Source organism: Dreissena polymorpha, chromosome 4 (genome assembly GCF_020536995.1).
Source record: "Dreissena polymorpha isolate Duluth1 chromosome 4, UMN_Dpol_1.0, whole genome shotgun sequence".
In the NCBI taxonomy this organism is placed as follows: Eukaryota; Metazoa; Mollusca; class Bivalvia; order Myida; family Dreissenidae; genus Dreissena; species Dreissena polymorpha.
Genome location: NC_068358.1, coordinates 138,254,387 through 138,279,886, shown reverse-complemented (window position 1 = coordinate 138,279,886; position 25,500 = coordinate 138,254,387). Strand labels below are relative to the sequence as shown.

General features: G+C 32.4%; 1 protein-coding gene and 1 long non-coding RNA gene across 2 annotated transcripts in view; both read left to right on the top strand.

The window, feature by feature from the left end:
* LOC127876895 (uncharacterized) overlaps positions 1–25,500 on the top strand; it is a 122,668-nt gene that overhangs the window by 26,003 nt on the left and 71,165 nt on the right. The window lies entirely within an intron of this gene.
* LOC127876901 (uncharacterized) overlaps positions 2,370–25,500 on the top strand; it is a 95,970-nt gene continuing 72,839 nt past the window's right edge. The window contains exon 1 of the long non-coding RNA XR_008048143.1: positions 2,370–2,830. This is a non-coding gene — a long non-coding RNA (uncharacterized LOC127876901). The remainder of the gene's footprint in view (positions 2,831–25,500) is intronic.

Below are 25,500 nucleotides of genomic sequence, written 5' to 3'. Positions count from 1 at the left end.
CAGGCTTACCGTCCCATATGAAATTAAATATTGCTGATTTTATATCGTTAATAACATCATTTGGTGGATTTGGGAGGACTGTTAATACATAAATTAGTTTAGGAAGTGCAAACGTTGTCAATACTGTGTTTTTTTCCGATTAGTGTAAGTTTACGGTGGTGCCATGATTTTAAGCAGTTTTTAAAATTCTGTAATTTAGGTAGTATGTTTTTAAGAACTGTATTCTTTTCATTATTTGTGAAAGTTATTCCTAACGTTGTGGCTTCATCGGATGTCCAATGAAATTTCATTTCTTTTTTATATTGGGCATTACTCTGTTTTAATTTACCTACTCGAAGCACAATACATTTACTTTTGTTTAGTTTTAGACCCGATGTCATTCCGTAAAGGGTTAGCGATTCTATTAGGTTATGGAAGGAATCGTAATTGTTGTTTAAGAATAAGTTGCATCGTCAGCAAATAGGGACTGTTTGATTTCTTCGTCGGGTTCTAGTGATATGCCTTTTATGTGTTTATTTGATTGGATGTGATGTGATTGATACTCGATGCAAATAATAAATAGCGATGATGAGAGTGGACATCCTTGTCGAACCCCTCGTTCGATGTTAAAACTGTTTGAAAAGAAGCCATTGTTAATGATTAAACTGTTAATATCGGTATAGAATAGTTTGACCCATTGAATGAGACTTTCACCAAAGTTCATATTTTCTAAGCAAGAGAACATAAATGAATGATCAAGCGAATCGAATGCCTTTTCGAAGTCTGCAAAGAATATTAGACCAGAATCATTTGAATTGTTGAAATAGTTTATGCATTCTTGGATAAGACGAACGTTTTCACCAATGTATCGTCCTTTTATAAAACCAGATTGAGATTTTGAAATGATTGATGGTAATATTTTTTTTATTCTGTTTGTTATACTTTTAGTTGCAATTTTATAATCATTGTTTAGTAAACTAATTGGGCGCCAGTTTGATAAGGATTCTAAGTTTTTTCCAGGTTTTGGAATGAGTGATATTATACCTTGTTTTTGAAGCGTAGTTAGGTTTTCATTATTATATGAATTGTTTAGTGATTTAATTAAATGTGTTCTGATATCATTCCAAAATATTTTATAAAACTCAATGGTGATGCCATCAGATCCTGGACTTTTGTTATTTCGCATTTCTTTTAGTGCTAATCCACATTCATATTCATTTAGTAATCCGTCACACAATAGTTTTTCTTCTTGATTTCAAGCGTGATGTGTATTTTTAAAAAGGGTGTTATTTTCAACGTTTTTTCGTTTATAGAGGGTTTCGAAAAATAAACGTTGTTCTTCTAGTATTTGAGGTCTGTTTGTTATATCTTTGCCATTGACTACTAATTTGTGTACAGTTTTTTGTTCACTTCTACGTTTTTCAATGTTTGCGAAGTATTTTGTTTTTTTTTCATTCTGTTCAACATGCTGTGCACGCGCTCTTAGTATTATTCCATTGAGATGTGTATGATAGATTTCATCTAATATTTGTTTTTTTAATGTTATTTCATTTTCAATGTCGGTGGTATCATTTGTGTTTGTTTAATGCAATTGTTTTTCAAGGGTTTCAATGTTTTTGATGGTTTCAGTTTCAAGTTTGTGTGTTTCTTTTTGTTTAAATGATGTGTATCTAATTGTTGTGTTACGTATATTTCCTTTAATTACTTCCCATAAGGTGTTTGGGTTTGCATCTTTATTATTTTGAACTGTATTTAATATTTCCTGTTTTATTTGTGTTTGATATTGTGTATCTAATAATGATGCTAAGGTGGTGTTTGTGCGTCTATGTCAAGCTTTTACTTTGTTTAAATAAACGTTTTTTTCTATACCAATCTTTCGTACTTGTTAGCTTTTATGTATTGTACTTAATGTTGGTACATGCATTTTTTATCAATGATGTTTAAAGCAACACAAAATAAGTGAATTCAAATTATGTTGATGCAATTGTTAGTATTCGTTTCTGAAGGTTTGAATATCAGTTTAATGTTTTATTTCTGCTCCATAACATGTAGTGTGTTGACATAATTGAATATATTCGACATTTATTCCCAAAGACCAGATATATACATTACATACATGTGGGTCCATAAAAGATTTAGGTCATGGTTCAATAGCAATTTTCAACAGCTCTGCAGAAAAAAAGATATGCATGTAAATGTTGCAAGCATGTACGTGTTACTTTTGGTAAGACTGAAGCAAGACTAAGACTAAGGCTGAAGCAAATGAATGTGTGATTATTTCCAAATGTGTTATCTATTCTTATTTAATTTTATGTCATTTCATTATTTCAATATATTTCATTAATTTTTGTAATTATTTTTATAGATTTTTTTACAGTATGCGTTGTTTGTAATGCTGACTATATCGAATGATGATGTCAATTATGTGAATGTAATTATGATGCTTGTTTTATGAGAAGCTAAACTTATATATTAAGTTTATGTTTCATTGCTCATAAAAATGGCACTTGAGTGATATTCATGGTCTTTTATACGTTACTTGTTTTTCATAAATTGTTCTTATGAGAATCATTGGATTATTAAAGTTTCCATATCCATATGATACACTTACTCAACATCATAATGTTCTACTTGTTATTAAATTTAGAATTATGTATAGTATACCTGATGACCAGTTGAAGTGTAACACTCAGGACTGATACTTTACAGTCACAATCAAATGTTTAATCGACAGTGTGTCTGTTTCCAATTATGATTGAGATATTGTGATGTTATTGTATGTGAATGGTAAATGTTCTGCTACTTTAAATGAAACAAGTATTTCTGTCTCATAACTTTAGTTCGGATTGAGGTATTGTGCTTTAATTATGTTTGTAGGAATTAGACATGCATACCTGGAGTGGGATTCATTTAGGACCGGTTGGGTCAAGGTCATTGTGGAAAGAGATAAATACGATTATCACCAAAACCTGTAGTTTGGATTGAGTTATTGAACTGTATCGTTGTGTGATGGTAGCTCCCAAGCATACCTTGCTCTTACACTTTATTAATTAAATGCAACTTAATAAATTGGTAATAATTTGTAAATTTTATTTTGTGTATTATCACTATATATATATTCCTCTTCAAATATGTTTTTGTGGTCAAATATCAGGTCACTAACAGAAAATGTACGTTATACAATGTACTATCAAAGCGGAGAAATAGTCTTTTGACAGCTCCTGTTAAATGACTAACTGCTGCACAATACTGTTTTGCAGCTTTTTTCACTTTATTCGGTAAAACAAAGACATCGTTTGGCTTAAAATATATGAAGTTTACCTGCAAATGTAAATTCTTCTGTAAACTGGAAATAGTGCCCATGGCAAAGTAAGTGTCTACCGAAAGTAATTTAAAGGTATATTCCATCACTAATTTGTTTTGATGGAATCAAATGTTGGTCAAACATGGCATGCCTTTTAATAATTTGTCAATTTGATGAACCTGCAGAAAACATATCTTCGGATATAGGTTTAAGGTCCCTCGTTTTGTAAGTTCAATCTTAAAATTCACATTGCATTGTCCATTTCAAGTCCATGTTTTTGCCTCTGGGTGATTGTTATTGTTATGAACAATTTGTTTGTCAAAGCATTCTTCTGTGTCTGTAACGTCTCGCATGTAATAAACAAGTCCGCTGTTCCAATGCAGTATTTTGGAGTATGATTAATGCAATAACATGCTTTCATTTGTTATGCATATGGCAAGAACGAAACGATTCACGTCTGTCTAGATTGAATGCAATTTATATGCATTTTGATTGTCTTGATAGATTGTTCTATGGTTCTATGGTTTGAGTGTTTTGTATAGACGTGTATGATGTGATAAATATACAATATATACAATTTTGACTTTTGTTTACTTATTTGGTTGACGTTCAAGAATGCACTTGTGTTTACAGTTTTAATTTTTTCTCATTTCTTTACCGTATTTTACATACATTTTATTATCAATACATTTGTACTCCTTTTTCAGAAAGTAAACTGACATTTTACGGCTAACGTTAAAGATAGTATTTGACGTTGACAAAAAAATGCGCACTGTAACGAACACCAGTTTGAAGAAACAAAAACATGAATTTTAAATAATGTATTAAATAACTGTTATTAAGGTAGTTGTATACATCACAGTGTTGAATAGTTATACTAATTATTTGCCTTAAAACGACCGAACGTGACAGTTGACAGAAGTTGAAGATACACTGCAAAATAATAGTAACAACATAACATTATACCAAATTATGTTGAAATCACATGTCTGTCTGATAGCTTCAACCAAAGATTGACTACCAAATAAATATATAAATAACAAAGAGTGAGACCGTCAAAAAAAATGGAAGTAGGCATTGTATGATTTAAATGGTGCTTTATGAATTCAATATTTGAAACGCAAAAATAAATACGATCTTTACATTGTTCAAGCAGGAAGTTCATTTAATGAAATGTTATGTCTGTAATATATAACGTATGTCTATAATATGTAACACATTTGTTACGGGTGTTATCAAGTTTATATCCAAATAGTAAACATAAAAGTTGTTGTTTGGTCTCTTCGTCATCAGTATTCCAGTCCGAAAATACAAATATTCGCGTTTTTTTCTATTCGGTATATATGTTACTATTAAAAGATTTGATAAAATGTGCATCTACTCGGAACGCGGTATATCGTCATATCACCAATGTTCGCGATGTGCACAGTTCTTATGCTAGATTGTCTGACAAATGTAGAAGTTTAATGAAGAGGACCAAAATGTGTATGGAATAGGGATATATTTGGTTTACTTCAGTATAAGAAAGGCTTTGAAATGCAAATATATTTGTTTGTCCCCTTATTTTTGACGTGTCTTTATTTTTTTCAAGCGTTGTTATGTAGGTGAAACAAAATATTCGGGGCTCAAGCGTATGATGTTATCACGAGAGACGCATTCTTAATGTAAAAGAGACATAGAGACGTATCAGGGGACACGCGAGTATCAATATCAGGGAATCGAACGATAACGTATTCGCTCCTTTTAATCAATGTGTATAGAGTTTAATCAATACTTTAACACCCAACAGAAATTATTACTTACAGCGTTAACTTATGACTATGTGTTAGCATGCGGGATTGAATAGCATACCCGATTTAAAGAATGTTTCTCTCTCACGTTTCGAATATTTTCGCTTAATTTACTCTGAACACCGTAAACAGAGCCTAAAAAAGAATTTTTGTATATAATAGCCTTTAACAAGTTTTTTTCTGGTTAATATATATAGGGCAATATTTGAAATTATACGATATCCGGAAATCACGCATCCGCTAATCGGGTAGATTTTATATGTAATAGAATATGTCTGTTTATGTGTGGGTTTATGCTCTTCAGTTATATAATGTTACAACAATAAACAAAATCATCTATTTAGAAAAGCCATGTTGTGGTCTACATATGCATACATATAAAAGCATAACCGGAAGCATATACACAAAACACAAAAATACCAATATAGGATAATTCTTATCAGTTATGGGCATTTGTAATCTCAAAGCATTAATTGATAACGCGTTAGCTTACTGTTTATTTTATATTTTCACACGTAGATATTTGCTCGTCCTGGAAAATCGACTGGATATGTGATTAAGACGAATGTTGATATATTAAATCATGTAAGTATAATTGCTTTATTTTCTCATATCTCAGAAGGTGTCTGTTTGGATCATTTAAACCCTTATACTAACTTGACTGCTATGGATTATCATCCTTAAAACTCGGATTGCGAATAAGAGATTCTTCCTCGTGTTCTTTTGTACGCATATTTAGGGGTAGAAATATTTACATTATAGACACGTCCTGCCATTTATTGGATAATGTAAAGGCATTTTTTAAACTGAGTACCAGTAATTTCAAGGTTTGATTTGGGAGCACTATTCGTAGTTTTGATTCCACAAACGCTCACCGTAATAGTATAAATCGGAAGTAGCGTCTATATTAACATGTATCAACAAGCTCTTTATGAGCGGCAGTGTACGGTGGCATAAAGGGACATGAGAAGTAATTTACTTGCGCTAATATATCTATGACGTGCGAACGACGTAACTACTACGTACTCAGACGATAGCCTGTACATTGCGATAGCTATTACGTGCGCACGCGATAGCCATTAGCTACGATCGCATGCGAACGCAGTAATTGGAGAATATAAATGGTTGAAAGGTCAACCATTATAGCTTTAGCGTGCACACGTGTTTATAAGCTATCAGATGCGCAAGCCATGGCTGTTGCGTACTTGGGTCATAGCTATCGTGCGCGCGCGTCATAGCTATCGCGTGCGCACGAAATAGACACAACATAAAATAATATTCTCTATGTCTTTTTTTATACTACCGTAGCAATGCTTTACTTGTAGGTATTATTTTTCACGATTATTAACATTTAAGATCCAATGCAATAAAACATTTCTTTATGAAAAGACTTGAGCGCCTTCTGTCGGTCGGTCTGTCAGACGGATCGTCGGTTCGCATACATCGTTCTTGCGGTCATGCTTATTGGTATAACTTGGAAGGGGATGAATTTTCCTGTCATTCAGAGCTCAGCAAATAAAGAATCAAGGTCTTGTAGCATGAAATATTCATTACGTAAATCCACATTATAACAATCCTTGAATAGACGTTCAATCATTATAAATAATGCTATGATAACTATAAAAAAAACTATCGGAACAATTGACACCCTCCTTATTGGATATATTGTGATACCGCGTCAGTAAGGGCGTGAAAGCATCAAAATTCGATTGTCTTGGCATGGTGGCTGATTTCTGGAATATCGTCATGGTGTTCCAGCGGTTAACAAGGCCAGGAACCCGCAAACATACCGGAACTACAAATTTATGAGTCAGGATTAAAATTCTTATGTATTGGCATGTTCTCATTTTGGCGATCTTTGAATTCGCGAACACGAAAGAACAACAAATGACCTTATTTTCGTATTTGCGTGCCATTAATGTGTCATCCTTCAAACCTGCCGATATGTTACGCCAGTAAACATCCTTGTCTAATCAATACATTTTTAATAGATCAATCAGTTAAAATCACTTGACAAATATCGTCAACGAAAATTGTTAGAACTAGTTTGATGTCAAGATTGTTCGTAAATCATAAAAGAGACATGCCCACAAAATTAATTGCCGTATTTTGTTTAAAGCCATGAAATGTTTTAATAAAACAAAACTATACTATTATAGAAAATCTAAATAAATTATGATTCCTAAAACAATAATTTATAATTTGTTGCTTTCATCGGGATTCGAACCGGGTCCTTTGAGAGAAGTAAACTCTAACGCGTTTTTTCAATTCCATTCAGATTTAAAATCTTAATAGCGTATTTTCAAAGTTAATATAGCAACATACGCGTTATCAAAATTTTCATTTACAATCATTCAACACGCGTTTTTATATTGTAACCCTTTCCATTGATGATAATAAAAACACACACAAAAAGAAACCATGATTTATACATTTTTCGTAGCAATGTTTATGTGTGTGTGTTTTTTTAATCAGTGAACACGTTAATTTTATTCAGAAAATGGCAGACCAGGTCCCAGGACGACGAAGACAACTTAGTCACGTGGAGGTTTCAGAAGAGGCGATGAACGAGGCGAAAAAGGCACAAGAACACCTTAACAACTTCTTCATGAAAGTGTCTGAGGTTGGTTGTTAATAAATCTTGGACACATGAACCGCACATTGACCGTAACATTATATACATTAAATACATGATGATATTATATTAAATTGATTATTTTATGTAAACAATTTAAATATTTTAGTTGTATGATAAATTAAAGCCTTTTTCAATGAATTTATTCATGCCCTATCATTGTAGTCCGGCCTCTGCAGTTTTGTTTTATCGTTAAATCATTTCAAAATTATCGTATATTATTGCAGCAAGGGATCATACCTGTGACTGGGTAAGTATTGTTTGCTGCAATTTTATAGACCCCGAGACAGTTATATTCAGTTGTTGGGTTATGCATTGTTCACACTCTGTCTTAATATTATAATCAGACATGCAGATACTACTTTATCTTTCAGACAATATATTCGTATGTTTCCGTAATAAATCTCATTGTTTACACTTGACATAGTTAATTTGTTAGCGTAATAATGTATACAAAACTTACTATACTGTATATACAGCCGAATCAAATAGAAGGACACTATAACTTGCTTATTAAGAGATTCGTGAACATGGGTTTAAACACGCATGTAGAAAAACGTATTTCACGAGGTCTTTGATTTGCTTCTTAATATTTTTCCGTGGTGAATTGGTGTTCATCTCTTAAATTATTATCTCTTGTCTTTTCAATGATTAATCTACAGATAAAAACCGGAATTTCAAAATTAAGCAGAAGTCAATCTGAAATCTATACATGATCTAACACCAGAAATCTGTGAACTGAAAATACTGAAACGTTAAATTTAACAAAAGCAAGTTTTAAATAAAATGTATACAGGGTGCAGGCTCACGTGACTTTGTGGGGTTCTCATTTGAACTAGATGTGAACACACCGTTACGTGGTGCTTTCTTCAAATGACTTTAAAAAAAATCTTAAAAATTTCAACTGGTTCATAAAAGACAGTTTTTAAGGCTGCTTTTGGCAATTTAACATACATCAGATTCATTTTATTTAATAAGCCTATGGTCTTTGCCAAAAACACGATGTGAACAGCCTAATCTACACATGTATGCAGCAAGCATCATGAAATGTTGGCACCGATTTCAGACGTATTAAAGGATACATTTTTAAATCTTAAGATATCGGTATAAACTGAAAGACAAACTGTCTTTTATGCATTTAAAATTTATTGCAAATGTATTTTAATAACTTGAAATATTTTCAAAAATAAAGTTCTTAAAGTGTGTTTACATTCTGTCCAGTCTGTGTTTAAACACCCCCTCCCCCCCCCCAAAAAAAAAGCAACACAACAACAAAAAAACAAAAAACGTTGATCTTGCACCATGTATACACATTTTGCACGTTTCTTTACTGTATATGAATTGAACCATGTTTGGCCATTTGAAATTCAAATCATTGTCAAAACGTTGTACTGTCAGTTCGTAAAAAAATATTTATAGCAAAAGATAAATCACTCCTTTATTAACGAAACTAAATATAAATATTTTTAAATATAAAATATTAACTGCGAATAAAAGGCGTGCACTATTTTTTACTAATTTTCGTACAAAGCATACAGTTACGTTTGTTTACTCGTACATGTCTCTATTGACGTTTTACTGTTTGATGTGAACTATATCTTTACCTTTAAATAAGGAACTAGTAATATCTCAAGGCTACAAAATAAAATTAAACATAACATCTAAAATCAAGTAAGTATTTGTGCGTTAAGACCATGTAATAAAGAGTATCAATAATATATTAAAGGGATATAATACAATTTTGCTTTTTGATGCCTGATGGGGAAACTTTAAAAAAATGCTTAACGATTTGAGAAGCAGAAGTGCATGTTACTAAGAGTCTTCTTATTTGATGATCTTATTTCAAATTACTTTTCAGAAAATTATATTTCATGGAAAATGAATGTCAGCTTTTGGTTCTTATGGATTAAATTCGCGTTTAAGCTGATCATGATGAGCTAGTATTATCGCCGTCTGTCAAGGATGGGCGCAAAGCTGTGTCAAGTGCTCATAACCAAATAGCTGGATGACCTATATTTGGGAAACCTGACTTTAAAATAAAACTTTAACTCTATTGCTATTAAGCATCAGACGCAAGGAGCAAACAGTCGATTTATCAAGTGGCTTATACACATGAATCTTTACTACAACCGTTTATGGAACACACTGTCAATCGATAGTTTAATGATTATCAGAATTTTGATTTGTATGCGAGATGCCTCTTGTTTTTTTTTTATTTACCGATTATTGTTTATATAGCATTATTTGACTATACAGCATTGATTGTTAGTCGCATGAACCTGTTTATAGATGGCAATCAGTCATATAAATCGTTAGTTTTCAAGCTGTTTTAAACGTACGTTGGCTTGCTTCTCATTCCTAATTGGCCGTAAGGCTGTACCCCTATTTCAACTTTATTTCAAGCCATATGCAATTAAGCGGGACATATTAAACTACTTAAAATTGTTTTCGTGAACAAGCCATTTTTGTATTCGGTCTACTATTTCATTTTTGATGACATGAGTAATTGACCTCGACTATTCTAAGCACCATTCTTCAGTACATGGATACACTGTTTCTGTGGATAACACACTACTTATAGGTTAAACAAATGAAAGTTGAAAGATATACTGGTTGAAATTGTTAATTGCACAAAGAATATATTTTATAGTTTCATTTAGATGATAATTATGATGAAGATTTTGATTTGATGATGATGATGATGTTGGTGATGATGGTGATGATTCTCAAGTGGTACCTTTTATAAAATCGAGTCTGAAACAACTGGAGCCCGCGAACTCATCTTGTTAGATGTTAGTCCACAATTTGTGTGGGCTATACGGACCCGGGTAAAAATAATGACTACAAGCTTACTTCAAGCTAAGTATATGACATTATAAAACAATAGGATGCTTATAGACTGACTATCATGGTATTCTACTTTATATAGAATATACTTCGCTCAATCACTATTGGAATCAATGTTTAACGGCAGTATAAGCGGGGTCTAGAAACACGTACTGGCACTGAGTCATGTTAGTGTGCATCCCGTGCAATGTCAGTGAAATGCAGATAATACAATGTTGATAATGACGGTTTACCCATTAGGATGTTGGTCTTTTCCATTGTGATGCCATTTCACTGAGAAATATACGAACAGCTCGAGTCCAGTTAAATGAGTATTTCGATGTCCTGTTATACACTGTTCATTGATGTAAACAACTTCCCGATGAAGACTTACGTTATTGAATATGATTTTGAATTACGATTTCGCTATTGTATCTGACACTACTTGTAATAATTTATTACTACAAATAAGTTTCAAGCTTTATAATTGTACTTTATTATATGCATACAATATAATTCAAGTATTGTTATAACATATAACTGAATAATGGCTAGGTTGTTTATTGAATATTTGTTGTCTGGTATATGTTTATAACAGAATATAGTGCCAGTGAATTTCCTTCTTGACTTTTACGTTTCTTCAGCCAGTGTCAACTTTTGCGCTATTTTTTCCAATGTTTTTTTAAAGCTATTAACACAGGTTAGCAATACCCTATTTTTTGGCAGTTTATTGAGTCAGCTAAGCATTTCAATTCAGTGTCTTACCAGTTCTATTTTGTTACATAGACATATATATGACCAGCCAGAAGCCAGGGTTTCAACAGTAAGATGTCAGTCTGTTGTCAGAAAGGATATTAAGTCAAATTTGCAATATTAAACTTAACTGAATTAAATATCATATATATGATTCATTACAACATCTTAAATTATTTAAAACTGTTTGCATAAGTGCATGTGCATAATTATTATCTGTTTTTTATACACAAATGCACAAATTGTTCAGCTTCAAAATGAAAACAATGTCTTGAAGCGAAATTCAGCCGATTAAACGGTATATCTGTAGATTTTTAGACATGTAATACTCTAGCTGTGGTTTAAAAAGTAAAAGTCAGGTTTCAGGATGTATATATTAAATGTACATCCCATTGGCGCAGTGATTTCATTTCAAAACCCAAATTATTAATGTTCTTTTTATTTTCAAATGAATGTTTTGACTCTAGTTAATCTTTTTTAGCTTGCTTGAGCACGCTCACGGTGAGATATTATGATAGGTGACCTTCTGTCTTATGGCGTCGTCAGTAGTCGTCAACAATAAACTTCAAGCGTATATCCTTCTAAACCGTTGGGCGAAACTTTAAAGTAATGATTCTTGGGTGGCCCACTCTTCAAATTGTTAAAACCACTCTTCAAATTATTAAAATCATAAGTTTCTCTGCATTTGCAGGTCAAAATAGCTGAAAATAGATTTTAAATGAGGAAATGTTAAGCAAACCCATGACACTGCAATACACATAGCCTAATATTTAATGTGTTACTTTGTTTAGCGATTCTCCTCTGGAACCGCAAGTAAGAGCGGTTTTGTTTGTAACATAATCTATTGGTCCTTAACATCAATTGTTACCATGTTTTCCCAAAAGAGGCCAGACCCGTGAGGATTTATATAAACGTGTGTCGTAAATACTTTATTGTTTTATTCGTCTTTGAACCCTTGCCGTGAAGTGTTTAACATCTTATTAATATTTGGTTTGTTACATCGGATTGTTGTACTCTTGAACGATTGTGGAGATCAGTTTAGATTATATACCTGAGTTCGAAACTCGCCACATCCCATTAAACACGTGAGCAAAAGAGGGCCATCGTTGACAACTTGGCCTCATGTTGAATTTCTTTGCATCATTTACTGACAAAAAAGATACGAATATATTGTACATTTACAGGACATGTATGTTCATGGGACGAATCTATTCCTTATAATGTCTTAATTTGTAATCCATTGTTTTTTAATCATTATTAGCACATATTCCTCATGGTAAATAAGTGTCGTCTAAATGAGGCCGGCGTTTGTTGTCCGTCGTAAACATTTAGCTCTTTACCACTCATGAGACCACATGTTTCATCAAATTACAATAAAACTTGTACAGAACGTTAAGCATGACAAATCTACACTGAGTAACCATCTGACCAACGGGTGTTAAAAAACTACATCACTAGGTGAAATCTTAACAACAAATTGTTACCACTTTCGAGACCAACATTTTCTGACTCACTCTTAGCAAAACTTGGTCATAATGTTTAACTCTAAAATGTAAAGGCCAAGTTCGAATCTGGGTCACAAACATCCGACTACTATATCGATTAAAAAAATGAAGCCAAATGTATGACTCAATCTTGATGAAACTTGATCAGAATGTTTATCGAGACACTATTATGACCAATTTCAAATCTGGGTCATCTGCAAAAAATAAGGTCACCAGGTCATATCTTAGAATATCATTGTTATCATTCTTGATGCCACATTTATGACTGTGGCTCGATGAAACTTAGTCAGAGTGTTTATTCTTATAATAAAAGGTATTGGTAGAATCTGGGTCAAGAAGAATTCAAACATAGATCACAGGTGTGTGTGACCTTAGGTGGTCCCTTTCGGACCCTCTTTTATGATATGAGTTTCATTTCGCTAACATAACGTAATTTACCATTACATTCATGGAATGCTAAGATCGAGATCTTATTTTATATAAATCTGATAAATAATAAAATTATCGTATCAAAATGGACACAAAAATCAAAAAACATGATGGGCTAAAATAACAACAAGCAATTTTTAATTGTCACAATTATCCGAATGTATTTTACAATCAAATTCAAAAATTACCCAAATAATTTCATAACACCTATTAAAATATGAATAAATAAACCAAACACATGTTATTAAACCGAAGCTATATAACAAACAGCAGAAATACTTCCAATTATCATCAATTAACCACTACAAACAAAAAGTATGTTGTAAACTCAAATCATTGATAAAAGGATATACTTACTTCTATCGTTGCACGGACGTATCAGGTTTCTTGTTAACAGGACTGTATAGGAGATTAATTGTTCAGAATACAACGTGTTAGGTTTTATTTTTATTGACCACGACATATTGCATAAAAGGGGAGGCTTTGATATATCGGGATGTACGGCATGACAGTAACACCATATTTCAGAAAGTTTGTCTAATTATTGATACATTTATATAAAATTATATTGATGCAGATATAGCAAGTTAGCTGCAGAAAAGCTCAATGATCAGAATCCATTCATACCTGACCTCAGTGATCCTAACAGAGCCATGAAATTGTCTTAGAAGTTTGGAGCTTTGTATGATGATGCATGGACAGATGCGTTTGAAGTTTTGATTCCATCAGATTGGAAGCACTGTAACCCTTTACCTGATTTTACACAATAAACTGTAATTTTGTGTGAGAAATATGGCTGAAATTTTGTTGCATTAACGGACTATGTGTATGCTTAGCTCACCTGAGCACATGCCGGTCGTTGGTCGCGGATTTTCTTTCATGCGTTGTCAACATTCGCCTTGTGAACTCTCTTGAGACTGCATTTATTGGCCTATTATAGAAAAACACAGTAAGAAAGTTTGTCCAAATGATACCTCTAGCACGTTTGAAACTCGATCATGTGGGGTCAAAACTACGTCAGATAAAGAAAAAGATTGTCAACATGCTGTAGGATATGCTTATCACCCAATCGCTTAGAAACTTTGCTAGAACATTTATCCCAATTATATGAAAGTCAAGCTTGAAACTGAGTCATAAACTGGTCAAAATATATATTTTATCTAGCTCATATTCAAGAAAAGCTTGTGAACATTCTAAAGGACACATGTCTCCCCATCTTCATAAAACTTGTCTGAACAATTCTCAAAATAATATGTCCCCCCTAGTTCCAAACTTGATCAAGTAAAGAAATATTTAATAAGTTACAGTTAAATAACTATCTCTATCTCTCTTGAGGCCATATTTACAATGTATTGCCCAATCTTCATGAAATTTATTCAGAACATTTTGCCCATTTAATATCTAAGTTAGGTTTGAAACAAGGAAATGTATTACGTGCTTAGTGGCACAAATAGTAACTTTGTGTTGTACATATTGATGTTTCAATAACTTAGTAGAATTCATAAGCAGAATGATGATTCGAAGTGGTGGGCACACTAAAATATGGTCTTCGGGCCAATTTCAAGTTCACAATATAGCAAACATTATAGGAACTGAACTTAAAAGTTTGTCCAGAGAATTGTTTTGTTAGAAAACAATATTGAATTTTCAAATACTTTGGCTGGTTTTACAAGAATATTATGATGGAATGTCAAAATTTGCAATATAACCCCATGACGTTGAAGTATTATATGATATTATTTTGCATTAATTAATTCATCATAGCGCATAAATAAGTTGTTTCTGTTTTTGTGTAGTGTTTTATAAGCTCAGAACATTGTCATTCGTATAAAATAAGATCTTTTTAACATTTTATTCAACAATAACATCTAAAATTAAACAATGTTATTAAAATTCAAAGGAAACTTCTTTCTCCACCTTATCGCGTATTCAGCGTTATACAATTGCATCTCATAAAGCAATATCTAACAGAAACAATAGTTTACATCCAATCCTTGATTTGTGTGTGAATGGTGACTTGTTGTATATATTTTCAAAATACAACGAACATTGTGTAGTAAAATTGTTTTGTAAAGGGAACTTAACATTCTGTCAAATCAAGAACTTGAGATTGAATGTAGCTATTTAATTGAAATTGTGTTTGTAGTTGGGAGACATACAGACCTAGCTTGGGATTTCACAATTTATTGAGTAAAATAGGTAAATAATACTAATTGAAAACACGTTGTCCTTTATCGAAATGTTAATTGATTCCCCATCACTGTGTTCCCCTTCTTTCCAGTCACAAAGTGCATTTATTGCAAGCATTTATTAGTTTCTCTGATTTTCATGTTTTAAGCAGTGCCCAGTTATTTTTTTAACAACATCTTTAACCATGTTTTTAAACAATTGAGTATAAATCCATTTGTAAATTCGATATCATTCTTTTAAAACACATTATACTTTTACATCGAGATTTGTAAATATTGCAAACGTGATGCATGCATGCAAATAATTGTATGTTTTTTTTTCACACAGAATTAAGCAAGAAGAAAACAACAGGACATCTGTACAAAATATTAATAGCCTAAAACAGCAGGTCGGACGTTTTGAAAAGAGATGCAATTAATTGGAAATGCAACTTCAGGAAAAAAACAATGCATTTGAAGATCAATTGGAAATAAGAAATATGCATCTTCGACATATTTCTACACTGGACAATGCTGTGAAGAAGTATCAACAAGACATTGAGGATAGAGATAAAACTTATACGTCACTGGAAAATGATTTGCAGAGCCTCTCCAAAGAGCATAACAATTTGAAAAGCAGGTAAAATATGTTATATATCTTAATATGTATGCATATACGATAACACATTATTATATTTTTTAGCTTGACTTGAAAGCAAAGGCATTCAATTCCACTCAGTTCAGTGTTGACACTTACACCGTAGCTACTAGCTAGTTGTTTAGTTAGACATATATGTCGTAAGGGATTATATTTAATTTTTAAGGGACATACCAACAGTAATTCGTCATACATTTAATAAAGAATGGAAGGTCCCTCTTTTGGTTGATGCTTATCCAATACAGATATATTGACATGAAATCATTTAGAAAACAATTTAAAAGATTCCAAAAACGTTTTTTTTAATTTAGCCTTTAGGGGGGTTCAAACTGAGGACTACACAAATTGCCTTCTTTAATTTTACTACACTACAATAGGGATGCTTCATGTGCATTTCAATTATAATCGTTTAAGTACTTATACTGATTTTCCAATCCCAAATAAACTGTCCTTGGGTGCAGTTATTTATTATTTTAAGGATAAAAATTGTATTGTGCATTTCTAAAAACAATGAAGCATCCATTGCATAAATAAATGTTTAAAAGGATATTGTTTTTAGCTAACTTGATCACTAAGTGTGGTCACCCTATGTCTGGTTTGTTAAATTTTATCTTGTTAAATCTCTTAGAGGCCACACTTTAGACTTATCATTGCCCTTGTCCATCGGTACATGTACCTTCATCCAAACACTTGTTTTGAACTCCTCTTTAGAGGCAGGGTGAATTATGCTCAAACTTATTTTCATGACCCTAATGAGTAGTTGATTAAAAATTATTATATCCCCTTGTTTTTCTATTATATGACCATCATAGTTTGACCTTCTTTTTAACTTTTTGGAGGATCTTGCTCTGACTTTCAAAGATGAATGGCCTCAATGTGCAGATGATCGTACAGGAAATATGTGTACGAGTTTTGCAAAAATATGGAAATGTGTGGGTTTTTCCACACTATGAAGCTTGTGTGATCAATTCTTCTTAAACAAATGGGTGAATCTTACCCAGTTGAAAAATAAACTTCTTGTGTAAAAAGAGAACTTTTAAAAACGATGTTTGGCAAAATTATTTGCCCTATGTTCGTTTTTAAGAAAATATCAAAAATGTTAAACATATTATAAAATACTGGCTGCATCACCCTTAAGCTTTCACGGTTGAATGACATTAATGTGTAGATGAACATAAGAAAGGAATTCATAGTAACTTGTAACATTTTTTTTTCTGAAATAAATTTAACTGTTCTGTTATTCCTTACTTTTTCCATCAAGATGACTAAATATTACTGCAGAACTGACTTGTTAAATACTGTCAAGTACAGTCTGTGAGTCCAAACTTAAGGCCATTTTTTCTAGTTTAAAATTAACATGAAACATCATTTTATCTAAGTTGATAACAAGCATAATCTTTGAATATTAAGTCAAAACTGCCATGGTATCTACATATATACAGATATGTGTATTGAAACTTTATACATAGATATATTGAATCAATGCACAATTGATTGAAACTAAATATATATATGCATCTTACACAAATCTTATTTTCAGACTGGGCTTGGATTGTATGGGACATTTATGAGCTCATGTTTTAGGTCACTTGTAAAAAAATTCAAATTGGATTCCGCTTTCTGACTTCTTAAGCTATTGCTATAAAACAAAAATCTTATATATTAAACATTCATTTGTGGTTGTAAACAGGAACAACGTCAAGGTTACTTAATAAATACATGGTTACCATTAAATAACTTATTTACAAATTAAGCTATTAATTGAAACTGGGTACATAAATACTTTTATCTAGACCGATCATGGGGTTGCATATGGGGTGCGTGAATGATATTCAAGGCAATTGTAGATTGAAGAATTGTTGATACTCAAACTTTTGAAAATAGGTTAAACAATTGTAAATAAATTTCATACAAAGATGCATCATCCCTAATCGCTTGGTATTAATCATCTATAAGATGTGAACAAGGTCAAGACACTGCTACTAAAAGTTAAACTATGGTTTCAGCTTAAGATTTAAATAATAAATTGAGCTGTTATGACGTAAAATGTAAAAAAACGGAAACATCTATAGAAACTTCCTTTTTAATTGTGCATGTGGTGCATTGTGACACACACACACAATCATTGCAATTGTTCAAAATCAAGGAGTAAGTGTGTTCAGAAATAGTTTTTAAATATAAATTTAGCAAATTACTTGAATTATGTTGTATAAAAAAGGCTAAATCTCAACAGCCCAACATTACATTCTATTCTTGCAGATTTAGAAAACTAGCAGGCCACATGCTTCTTTATCAAATCCATGATATAGCTGATCTCAGTGATCCAAACAGAGCCAGGAAGTTGTCTGACAAGTTTGGGGCTTTGTATGATGATGCGTTTTAAGACCTTACCAACAAACAGAAACAGAAACCAAGTGATGCCATACAATTTCTTTTGGAAAACTTGAAGGTATAATTAAGATCAATTATCTCCGATTGCTACAGCAGAATGATGCCCTGCTATTTGTGCTTAAGCTTTTATTCATAAGTTATTGCCCTTTTTTTAAACTACATATAAAGCTTATGTGCGCAACTCCTCGTGAATTTGACATGCAATTTTCATCAGAATTTTACAGAATAATAATCTCTTAATACTTGTAACATCGCATTTGTTCGAATGCTGTGCAAATTCATGCGTTTTTAAAGAATAATTGCTATTTTCTGACACGTACATATACAAGCTTCTTGATACATTTGCATGTAAATTTTATCAACATTTTACAGAATAAATACCTCCAAGAGGTACAGGATAATTTTTAAGGTTTCAGATTGCTTTATGTTTTAAGAGTTACTTCCTTTTGTTGAAAGTATCAAAGAACATCTTCTGTGTAACTCCTACATTTTTGCATGTGATTGTTGTTCAATTTTTTTTAAAATAATTATCTCCAATAGCAACAGTGCGTATTATTAAGGCTTTGCGATAATGTAAATGTTGAGGAGTTATTAACCTTTGTTTAAAATTACATATACAAGCTTCTGTGTGCTACTCCTTTTACAATTTGCATGCAATTTGTGTCAATCTTTAAGAAAAAAATTATTGCCAACTGCTAGAATGCGTATTCTCAAAGTTTTAATATTTCATTTATTTTGCAAGAGTGATTGCCCTTTTATTAATACGACAGAGAAGAGAAATGCCCTGGTTAAACATTTCAATAAAAGATTCTTCGAACTGATTGGAGTGCTAAGTCTTATTCTACCCTTTCGACAATAATGCAACTGTGGTGGGGAAACCGTGTCTATGATGGATTCTTGTTGTTTACTAATGGTGTCTAATTTTGACATGGTTTCTGTATTAGCTTGATGTTTATTAATCATAGGGCATGCCTATACAATATAAGTGTTAATTATCTTTAAATTAATTGTATCGTTTAACATTTAGGAATGTTGAGGTATGTGTAAGAAAGATGCTCAAACATGGATGTGTTCTCTTCAGAATGTATTTCTTCATCCTGTACAGAACATAGAGGCTATCGGTGTAAGTGCTTTTTATAAACCCAAATTATATATTTTGTGGCTTCACTTTTGGATTACTTTCTTAAGTATATAATTCAATGCAAAAATGATGTTTTATAGTTCTCTACTGTTTTATTAACAAAATCGTTATAAATAGATTTGTGAATGGGGCGGGATGGGATGTGAGTAGAGGGCAGCTTCAACAAGTGGTTTCTGGTCAATTACCTAAACTTGAATACATACCTAGCTTGCAATTGTTTTTAGGTTTTGTTGCATAAAATAAAGAAAAGTTTGATTAAAATTAACAAAAAACCTGTTCCGGTCAACAATTTGAACGTGAATTAAGTTTTCGTCTGAAATTGTGTGTGTAGTTAGTTTACATAAAGACCTTACTTGGACATGATTAAAGGACAGGTTAGAGTTACTGCGACTAAAAATTAGATAAACAGTAACCAATAATTTCTTGTCAACAACTTTAGTTTTAAAGTGACCAATCTTGATGAAACTATGGATAAAGATGGTGGTGGCATGCTTTCCAAAGAAACTGTTTCAACTGAGAGAAAAGTAGGAAAGTCTCCTAAACAATAATTGTTATATAGCTTAATTGTATCACTTGTAAATGAGTAGTTAGTGAAATAAACATTATCTAGTTTATTGATTCGTTTAGAATTATGTTACGTTATTGATTTACGGTGTGTTAAAGGTGTTATTTCAATACTGGATTAGTTATTGTGTACATGAAAATTCTGGATGTGGAACGTTGCCCCGAAGAACTGGGATTTAAATGAGCTGGACAGTGACTAATGAAAGCTGTACTGTGTCTGTGGGTGGGGAACTTGCACTTGTGTTTCGGGTAGAATTTCCGCTTCGGTCTGGTGTTGTTCCAGCTGGCTAGGGGGCTGCGTTGACGAAAATGTGGCCGTGCTGGTGACAGAGTGTTTTCTACTTTGAATTGGTTCTGCATTTTGACCATGGGAGGCAAGTATGTTGGAACTTTTTTCTGTTGCTCATGACTTACATTTGAGTTATTTAAAATTGACTGTACATTCTTGTGTCCAGTGACATACATAATTTCAGTGGCTGGAATGTTGTGTTCTCTAAGTTTTTGGACCAGGTGCTTGCGAGTGGAATGATTGGTCAGGCGTTTTTCAACTGGTAGCCCGGCTTCAGTTGCCATCATCCTGAGCATTTTGCTCAATTTATTAATCCCAATTTTTTGACGAATGTACCATTGCACGCTTTCTTTGTGATCAGACTCCTGCTTCATTATTGTATTTGGAGCGAGATAGAATGGGTCGTTCACATCGCAAAAATTGGCTGGGCGTTTCTGTGCATAAATTTTGTACAAAGCAACTGGGTTTCTGGGGTCATTTTCATTGGTGGCAAACATTTTCGGGATGACTCTTCTAACATCGCTCAAATTTTCTCCAGTTCTAGTCTTGGTTTGACGTTCATTGAGCTCCAAGTACTCGGTCCCATCAGAAGATATTTTCAGTTTAATATCCCCCATCTGTTTGGAAAAAAATAATTTTAATTTGTGAATATTTCAGTAATTTATTGCTTATTATTTTATGCTTTCCGGTGGTTTATAGAGAAATGTCAGTGAATTAAAACTAATAATTTCACTGTTTCAAACAATAAAAATTAATAGTGAACATTATTGATAATTTTCACTGTTTACTGTGAAATGATGTCTTTTCTTTGACGAAATGATGTCATTATCCCAGTAAAATTCTTTAGTTCGTTCGTTAACAATGAATGTTAACTGTTAAAAAGGCATAAAATAAATGGAAAATGTGTTGGATTCGTTGATTTACGATTTTAATTCACTCGTGATCATAGAAAATATATATTTTCACTTTATTGTGGCCACTTGTGCGCCACTCGTGAAAATATTATTTCCCCAAAAATAATGTCGCTCGCTACCTTAACAATCACGTGCGGAATGGTACAAAATTATACTGTTCAATTCGCGCAGTATGCAGTTTTGCTAAAATTTTAGTTATTAACAGACGACCAAATTAATGAATTTTAATATTAAAATAGTTCATAGTTCTACTTCATATAAATTGTTTATGTTTGAATAGCTGTTTCAGTATAATAAAATAAATATAACATGTTTGACAGGATGACAGTAAATTGTCAACTTTTGGGAAAATACTGTCAACCGAGGTGAAGCGGTGGTTGAAATTTCCTCAAGTTGACAAATTTACTTTCACCTTGTCTGACATGAACTGTAATATATTTATATAATATTTCATTTGTTGCTGTTTTTTTTTTCAGATTTTTTTTGTGTGAAACTTACCAAAACTTATTTTCTGCAAAACAACGAAGTTTTTAATTTGTTTTTTTTTAATTTAAATTCTGTTATTTCAGGTATCAAATTGATTATACCTAAGGCTGTATTGTTCCTTCGTGCCACGCAAACCAAAATGCAAGCAGTTGTTTAGCCACATGGTGTGGACAAGAGCTTTTGGACTGTAAGAACCTAGGACACCCTTCTGCCACATTATATCTATTTCATGGTCGGTTAGTACGTGTACCTCACATGGCCGGTTGCCCTTTCCCTAAGTAAAAGCAAAGGGGGTTTGAAAAAAGAAAAACCCATTATTATTTATAGCATTAGAATTGTAAAAATTATTTCTTTATTCGTTCTTATTTCTAGATTCACGCGAAAAATCCGAATTAACTGAATTTACGCACAAAAATTCAGATTTGTTTGGTCCCAGGTACTTTTCCATAAAGGCAACAAACTTGCTGTAAACTGTGAAAATAACTGTTGGCTTAAAGAAATACTGCAGTCAGTATACACAAATATTATCGTTTTGTCAATATATCACAAACTGTCATAGTTTTCACTAAAAAATGCAGTACAGTGTTGAGTAATGAATTAATACCGGTATTTGCTTTCATTTAAAGTGGCTATGCACGATTTTGATGTGTGTTGAATTGTAATATATTGATAAAAATATGTTACAATAACACAAAATAGGCAAGAACAATTATGCATTGAAGACAAATTTCATAAAATGCAGCAAAGCCAAATAAGCCCCCCGAGCCGATTGAAACGGAAGATATTTCGTACATAATTTCCTACAATAAACCAAAGCATTCGTCTTTTTAATATGATTGCAGTTAGTGTTCTTGTGTGGTGTGAACAAATATCATTGCAGGAAATTAAAATGATTCGTAAAACTAAATGTAGATTCACAGCGTACATGCATGACATACGTACTGGCAAATTCGACTGTACAGACATTTTCGACTTCAGAATTGAATATCTGGCTTACTTCTCATTTTTCGACACATGTTCTTCTTATATTTTATTTTAATTTATATTAATTTTAAATATATGTATAATATGTTTTTTACACATTTAATACAAATTAATAAATAGTTAACAAAATTATGCATTTCCATCTTTAAAAAGAAGTTATTTTACCTACTTTTTCAGGCTTTTCTTTTTAGCATTGTAGGTTTCTCTTGTCAGAGAAAATTGTGGCCCTTTCTCATTCATAATGCTAAAAGGGTATTTGTGTCTTTTCAGCTTCCGGTCCAGGCTACTGATGATGGCCCGGATACTTGTCGGCTCAAACTGTGTGCCATCTTCGCGTTGCAGGGATAGAGCGAACGTTGCAATATGCTCGTCAAGGACATCGACATCCAACTGATGCATTTCCCTGGTCTCACCCTTTGTCAGTAGAAACCTCTGGAACTTTTTTGTGTCATTTAATGTTTTTTTGCTGTGTTTTTGTTTTCTTCTTTGGTGATGTACTGTCGGACTTCAGAAAGCTCTATGTTTTTAAATTCATTTGGAATTGACTGGTTGAGATGTTTGGCTTCATTTTGAACTGTAACATTTGTGTTATTTTGATCATCACAATTTGACTCAGGGGCATTAGTCTTAGTTAAATCCTCATCAAATTGAAGTGCATTTATTCCATATTTTTGCTCAAATTCTTCCAAACTTAATTCCACAGCATTTGAAAACAAACCATCCCATACCTATCAAAATCACCTGTTTCTTGGTTGAACATTGTTGTCAAAATTTATTTATTTGATGAAATATGTTTTGCTGCAGTTTTATTTTAATTCTTGATTGTGTATTATTTATTTTTTTTATTATTTAAACCACAATTGACATTTAAGACTTAAGCAGACAACTTGATTTGCTGCTGACTTATTTAATGAAATACATGAAATAAAAAAGAAACATTTCATATATTTTAAATATTTATTTTTGAACAATTTATTTCCAATTAAATGAAAATAATATATTTTATTATTGCATTGTGTTGATTTTTAGCCATTCATTGACGAGGAAAGTCATACACAAGGTAAACAATGGCTAACTACTGAACCGTGATACAAAAAGTAGTCCCTCTTAATAATGTCGTCATGAGGACGCGCACTTAATATTTGTAAACAATGTTTTTTTTGCTGTTTGTGTTGCATTTTGTGTTTCAAATATATTACATCTTGGTATCAAATTGTTTGTTTTGTTTAATCTGATTCGATTTTACTAAAACTGATTACTTAACAGTTGATTCCGAGTAATATGACCATCCGCCTCACATAACAGTCCGCCGCGCCGGACAGCTCTACTTCAGCACTGCCGAAATAGAGGAACATTTTTTCCACAGGGGTTTATTTCGACAATGCACGTCTGATGATGGGATAAGAATATGAGCTTATCAATAATTAAAACTTTTAAAATCAAATATTCATGTTTGAAAAGCAATTTTATGTTTGCTTATCCAATTAATCTGATGCAAGTTTTATTAAAAAAATAGAAGATACAAGGTGTGAAACAATGTATTCGTCTTGGTTCCATAGAACAACATGTCATCAGAGATGCATGCAGGAAGATTGGACCAGCAGTTGGCTCAGTAGTGAAACAGGTAGTAAAATAATATATATGACGTGGTAGACAAAATCTATTTAAATAATCTTTATATTCTGTTTTAAAATATTTTCTTTTTAGACACCTTTAAAAAAATCTCGGAATGTCATTGGAGCACTTGCTGTCGGGGTCAGCATGCAGGAGACTGATTTGCAGTCAATATATAAAAATGGAGTTCATCGGATTATCATGAAACTTTTGGGTAATGTTTTTGGAATTAAATCTCGGCCAGGATCAATAACCAGACTGATCGCCTTCATCATTTCTGAATTGAATTCTCCTAATCGGCCAAACTTAATAGTGGCTGCATTCAAACTCCTTTAGTTTAAAGATTATGCATGAAACTTGTGCTTTGTCTTTAAAAGCCCCAACTGTGAAGCAGAGGAAGGGGTTTTAGGAATGCTTTTTGTTTGCCTGTTTTTGCTTAATAGTTATGAATCCATTCTGTAGCTGTTAATATCTTTGAAGGATTGTAATAAAACTTGAATCAAATGGGTAAGTTACAAAAATGTCCGAAAGGCATGAGTCAGTCGCATCAGTTAATGTCACATTACCGAGCTTCCACTTTGGACCTGCTCCATATCTTTTATCCCGTTTAAATGTTTTTTTATGAGAATGGTTTGAATAAGATCCGACGACGAGCCAGATAACCATTCTCCATCTACGTCACCAACCTAGTATTCTATTTATCTTGTCACATTTGCAACATTTGTTGAAATGTTTCTAAAATATCTAGTTTTCGAGTATTTTGTATTTAAATACGTAATATGGTAAACATCACGCGCGAAAAAAACATTGTGACGTCACGTCAGGCAAAGCGCTTGTTAAAACACACAGAAATCGAGTTACTCGTAATAAATTCAATACACAAAGACAAAATTATGCTGTTTAAATAATGTTTTTTACATGTATTTGGTATTTTATTAATAGACAAAAGTATTTTATATTAATACAAAATAGTAAATGCATGCGCATGCGCGGATAGCAACTGAAGGATATTCGAGGTCACGTGGTCATCTAGCCTAATATCTTTTGGGATATTAGGTTACCTGAATATC